Source organism: Pongo pygmaeus, chromosome 19, assembly GCF_028885625.2.
Source record: "Pongo pygmaeus isolate AG05252 chromosome 19, NHGRI_mPonPyg2-v2.0_pri, whole genome shotgun sequence".
Lineage (NCBI taxonomy): Eukaryota > Metazoa > Chordata > Mammalia > Primates > Hominidae > Pongo > Pongo pygmaeus.
In genome coordinates this window covers 4442117-4448572 of record NC_072392.2, presented here as the reverse complement: position 1 = coordinate 4448572, position 6456 = coordinate 4442117, and positions in this window count along the sequence as shown.

Below are 6456 nucleotides of genomic sequence, written 5' to 3'. Positions count from 1 at the left end.
TCTTATTGCCCAGGCTGGAGTGCAACGGCGTGATCTCAGCTCACTGCAACCTCCGCCTCCAAGGTTTAAGTGATTCTCCTGCCTCAGCCTCCCGAGTAGCTGGGACTACAGACGCCCACCACCATATCTGGCTAATTTTTTGTATTTTTAGTAGAGACGGGGTTTCACCATGTTGGCCAGGCTGGTCTCGAACTCCTGACCTGATCAGGTGATCTACACGCCTCAGCCTCCCAAAGCGTTGGGATTCCAGGCGTGAACCACCGCGGCCAGCTGAGAAGCAATATTTGACATTCTCGACACCACTTTGACAAAATAATACTTGTAAAGTACAATATTAACATTTTTTTTTGATTTTGTTTTTTTAGAGGCAGGGTCTCACTCTGTTGTCCAGGCTGAAGTGCACAGGCACAATCATACCTCACTGCAGCCTTGAACTCCTGGGCTGAAGTGATCCTTGCATCTCAGCCTCCCACACAGCTGGGATTACAGGCAAACACCATCATGCCCAGCTAATATTTTTTATTTTTGTTTTATTTTTTGAGATGGAGTCTCGCTCTGTCACCTAGGCTGGAGTGCAGTGGCCACGATCTCGGATCATTGCGAGCTCTGCCTCCTGGGTTCAAGCGATTCTCATGCCTCAGCCTCCCGAGTAGCTAGGACTATAGTTGCCCACCACCACGCTCGGCTAATTTTTGTATTTTTAGTAGAGACGGGGGTTTCGTTATGTTGGCCAGGCTGGTCTCGAACTCCCAACCTCAGGTGATCCACCCGCCTTGGCCTCCCAAAGTGCTGGGATTACAGGCGTGAGCCACCGCACCCAGCCTATTTTTATTTTTGTAGAGACAGAATCTCACGATGTTGCCCAGGCTGGTCTCCTGGGCTCAAGTGATCCTCTCGCCTGAGACTCCCAAAGTGCTGGGATTCCAGGTATGAGCCACTGCACCCAGCGGACGCATGTATTTTTATGATCCTGGTACTTTCATAATCTCAGCTGGGGCTTACTGCACTTGAGCTCAGTTTTGGATTTTTGAGTTTCAAAAACCCAGGCATTAGGAGGCCCAGGGAGAAGCAAAGTCCACATCCAGGGTCTTCTGTGCACTTATCTTGGAAATATCATCTGATGTCAGTGTCCTGGAGCCACATGGGGACAGAGAGGGTACACATAAGTGACCAGTGGACATCACCTGCATAGAAAAGCTTTGCTTGTTGTCCAAGCCTGTCCCTTTGACTGCAGCCAATGTGTCACCTATTGACTGTCCCTCTCCTGAAGCCCTGCTCAGCTCATCTGAACCACTTCAGGTGGATGCCTCTTCTTTCAACAGCAACATTATTTGTCAGTTGCTTTGCTGACTGATCGGTTTTCTAACAGTACTTCTATGGACTTTACAAAGTCTTCTAATGTTTCAAGACTTGAAATTTCACTCTGTAGCCAGTCAGATGGACAAAGGTTGTAGCTGGCATCAATAAAGGAGGAAGAGCCGGGTGCAGTGGCTCACGCCTGTAATCCCAGCACTTTGGGAGGCCGAGGCAGGCCGATCGCCTAAGCTCAGGAGTTTGACATCAGCCTGGGCAACACGGTGAAACTCCATCTCTACTAAAAATACGAAAAATCAGCCAGGCGTAGCTGCAAGTACCTGTTGTCCCAGCTACTTGGGAGACCGAGGCTTGAACCTGGGAGGCAGAGGTTGCAGTGAGCCGAAATCGCGCCACTGCACTCCAGCCTGGGTGACAGAGCGAGACTCCAGGTCAAAAACAAACAAACAAAAAAACACAAAAAAACAAACACACAAAAAAATAAAGGAGGAAGAGGTGGTGAGTGAACTAATTTTGAAAGTGGTCAGTTCATTGAATGTTTTTTGGCTTTACATAAGCTTGGGAGTTTGAGGATTCAGAAAATAAGCATGCAGACCATGTTAGTTATCTATTTCTGCTTTACAATGACCTCAAAACTCAGTGGTGTGATGGCACGTGTCTGTGGTCCCAGCTACTTGGGAGGCTGAGGTGGGAAGATCACTTGAGCCTGGGAGGTGGAGGCTACAATCAGCTGTGACCATGCCACTGCACTCCAGCCTGAGTGACAGAGCAAGACCCTGTCTCAAAACAAAACAAAACAAAAACACTCATTACCTTACACAGTTTTGGGAGGCAGTTGGTTCTAGTTCAAGAGTCTTATGAGGTTTCAGTCAAGAGGTTGGCTGTAGTCATCTGAAGTCTTAACCGGGGCAGGAGGATCTGTTTCCAAGATGGCTGTCCCACATGGCTGTTAGTTGGAGGGTTCAGTTCCTCGCTGGCTCGTAGTAGAAGGGCTCAGTTCCTTGCCATGTGGACCTCTCCATAGAGTTTCTTGAGTGACCTCATGACATAGTAGTTCATTTCTCTCAGAGAAAGCAGAACGAGATAGAGGGAGAGTGGGGAAGGAGGAGAAGGAAAACCCCAATATCTTTTAGGACCTAGCTTTGGAAGTCACACATCATTTCATACTGCATTGGCTTTGCAGACCAACCCAGATACAATGAAGGAGACTATGCAAAGGCATATCAGGAGGTCGGAATCACTGGGGGACGTTTTAAAAAATGGCTGCCACCAGCGTGCCCTCTGACCTCCGCTGATTTACATTCCTTCCACATGCAAAATACACTTGCCCCCTCAAGCTACCCCAAAGTCGAATCCCATTATAGCATCAGCTCAAAGTCTAGAATTTCATCATCTAAATCAGGTCCATGTATAGATGAGATTTCTCAACTGTATTACCTTAAGTATACTTCCAGAGTACAATTCCTTTTCTTTTTTTTTCTTTTTTAAAGAAGTTTCACTCTGTTGCCCAGGCTGGAGTACAGTGGCACGATCTCGGTCACTGCAACCTCTGCCTCTGGGGTTCGAGCGATTCTCCTGCCTCAGCCTCCTGAGTAGCTGGGATTATAGGTGTCCATCACCATGCCTGGCTACTTTTTGTATTTTTAGTGGAGATGAGGTTTCACCATGTTGGTCAGGCTGGTCTTGAACTCCTGAACTCAGCTGATTCTCCCACTTCGACCTCCCAAAGTGCTGGGATTACAGGCCTGAGCCACCATGCCTAGTCTCTTCTTCTTCTGAAGACCTGTAAACTAAAGAGAAAGTCATCTGACCCCACCCCCAACATACAATGCTGGAACAGGCATAGGCTAACCACCATAGATATCCCTATTCAAGATGGGAAGAAATGGCCTGGGTCTTTCCTCTCCCATCACAAATGCATCATAATCTAACCTCACTCAGTCTACCCACAAGTTACTGTGAATTACTTTTGGAGGGCTTCCCAACTCTTCAATCACACTTTTAATCTGCAAGAAAATTACTGGGTTTGTGCCATTTCTATGGAAGATGAATTTTACCCACGACATTTTGATTTTTCTGAATTTCATTTATTAAAAAAACCTTTTGGTCGGGCACGGTGGCTCACGCCTGTAATCCCAGCACTTTGGGAGGCTGAGGCCGGCTGATCAAATGAGGCCAGGAGTTCGAGACTAGCCTAGCCAACATGGCGAAAACCCATCTCTACTAAAAATACGAAAATTAGCCGGGCATGGTGGCAGGCATCTGTAATACCAGCTACTCGAGAGACTGAGGCAGGAGAATTGCTTGAACCTGGGAGGCGGAGGTTTCAGTGAGCCGAGATCGTGCCACTGCACTCCAGCCTGGGCGACAAGAGCAAAACTCCTTAAAGAAAAAAAAAAAAGCTCAACTTTACTCATAATAAAGGAAGTGCAAATTAAAATTAAAACTAGGGTACCATTTTTCACCTATCTGATTGGCTAAGGTAAGGTTATGAACACACCATTGACAAGAGTGAGGAAGAATGGGCATTCTCATACATAGTCCACCGGTGGGAGTGTAAATCAGTACAACTTTCTACGGAGGGCAACTGAGCAGTTTCTGCCTAAATTCGATATGCTTTTGGTCCAGAAATTCTATCTCCAGGGTTTTGTTCTATAGATATACTTTCATACGAGAAATGCTGTCTATGCAAGGTTTATTTTTTTCAGCACTTTTTCATAGTTACAAAAGATTACTAACAACCCGTGTCCACCACAAGAGACTAGTAGAATTTATGACGTTACAGCAAATGGCAGCCTTAGCAAAGAACAAGGAAGCTCTTTATGCACGGATATGGAATGACCTCCTGTTGCACTGTGGAAAAACAAGACACAGAATAAGGCGTGCTACGATGTGCAGGAAAAAGACAAAAAGGATAGGTGTGTATTTGCTCAGTAATATTAGTGCACAGAAAAGACTGGTAACAGTGATTGCTGGGAGTGGAGCAACTGGGTGGCTTGGGGCCAAGAGGAGGGAGAAACTAGTGAATATCACTTTGTACCTTTTGAATTTTGAATCACATGAATGTACTTCCCACTAAACAATTAAGCAGGGCCGGACATGGTGGCTCACAGCTGTAATCCCAGCACTTTGGGAGGCCGAGGCAGGTGGATCACTTGAGTTCAGGAGTTCAAGACCAGCCTGGCCAACATGGCGAAACCCTGTCTCGACTGAAAATACAAAAAGTAGCCGGGCATGGTGTTGGGCGCCTGTAATCCCAGCTACTCAGGAGGCTGAGGCAGGAGAATCGCTTGAACCCGGGAGGCGGAGGTTGCATTGAGCCAAGATCACACCACTGTACTCTAGCCTGGGCGACAGAGCAAGACTCCATCTCATTAAAAAAACAAACACAAAAAAAACCAAAAACAAAAAACAAGCAAACCAGAAAATATGCGTCACAGACATATTTTCCTGGACTTCATTTGTGTTACCAGGCTGATTGTAATCCATGCCATGGAGTTTATGTTACTATTCCCCTTTTGTTTACATTGCCTGATAGTTATTTCCCTTTGTCTCCCCCAAGGGAAGGATTCATTTATAATGAATTTTTCAGCTCAGTGTGTTTCAGCAAACACTTATTGACACCCACAAGTCCTGACACTGTGCTGTCTCCAGGGGAAACAAAAGTGAGAGTCCTGCTGGGTGTGTAGTCCCTGCCTAGGACGGGCTCACATTAGTGGGGGATACACACATACAAACAAATGCTCACACTGCAGTATTAACTGTGCAACAATAGAAGTGTGCACAAGGAGAAAAGTGTTAGAAAGGAAAGCTGGGCCGGGCACGGTGGCTCACGCCTGTAATTCCAGCACTTTGGGAGACTGAGGCAGGTGGATCACGAGGTCAGGAGTTCAGGACCAGCCTGGCCAACATGGAGAAACCCCGTCTCTACTAAAAATACAAAAATTATCCAGGCGTGGTGGCGGGCGCCTGTAATCCCAGCTTCTCGGAAGGCTGAGGCAGAGATTTGCTTGAACCCGGGAGGCGGAGGTTGCAGTGAGCCGAGATCGTGCCATTGCACTCCACCCTGCATTCCAGGGTGACAGAGTGAGGCTCTATCTCAAAAAAAAAAAAAAAAAAAAAGAAAAAAAGGAAAGCTAATTCGCTCTGGTGGGGTGGTGGGGGGTGAAAGTACCGGGTAAGACTTTCCTGAGAAACTGGAGATGAACTAGGGTTTAGAAGCATGAATAGATGAATAGACTAATCCAGGAGCAAGTTCTTTGAGAGAACAGCAGGTGGGGTTCTGGGGAACACATGGCTCCAGCCCAAAAAGAAACTGGAGACGAATTAGGGTTTAGAAGCATGAACAGACTAGTCAACCCAGAAGTGAGTTCTTTGAGAGAACAGCAGGGGCGGGGGGAGGGGGTTCCGGGGAACACATGGCTCCAGCACAGGAGATGCCAGGGTGCAGTGGGATGAGAGGTGAGGAGGGCAGGCCAGGTTAGCAAGGGCATTGAATGCCAGAAACATTTGGACTTTTATTCTGCAGGCAACAGGGAGGCAGAGGCTTTTATGCTCAAAAGGAATGAGTCCCAGTGGCTGGCACAGAGAAGGCAAGTGTGCAAAGCTGGTCGAATGAATTCCGTGGCCTGAATGTACCTTCCTCAAATGCCACTGCAAACTGGGTCTCCTCGCCCACTTCACCCTCTCCTGCAATCCAACTTGTGAGGCGAGTGTGTGTGTGCGTGTGTGTGCGTGTGTGCATGTGTGTGTCTGTGCGTGTGTGTGCGTGTGCACGCGTGCGTTTAGATGGAGGTTGGCTTCCCAGCCACCCAGGCTTGGCCCAAAGTCCGTGGTAGACACGTGCACAACTCCTACCCCCACCTCGCCTGCCTGCTGTACCAGGCGCTGATTCCCTCTTCCTGCGTGTTTTCGGTCCAAATCCTTTTCTTCTTCTCCCTCCCGTCGAGATAGTGGTTTCCACTCCCTGCTCTCGCCAGGACACCGCCTTTTGGACTGGGGCTGAATTCTGCCCCTTGAAGCTCTGCTCCTTGGAGCTCGGGGCCCCAGCGGTAGGTGGAGTTGATTGGAGACCTGCCACCCACATTCCGACCCCAAGCGACCTCGGAGAGGGCGGGGTCTCAGGTTGGGTTATTTAGCTCG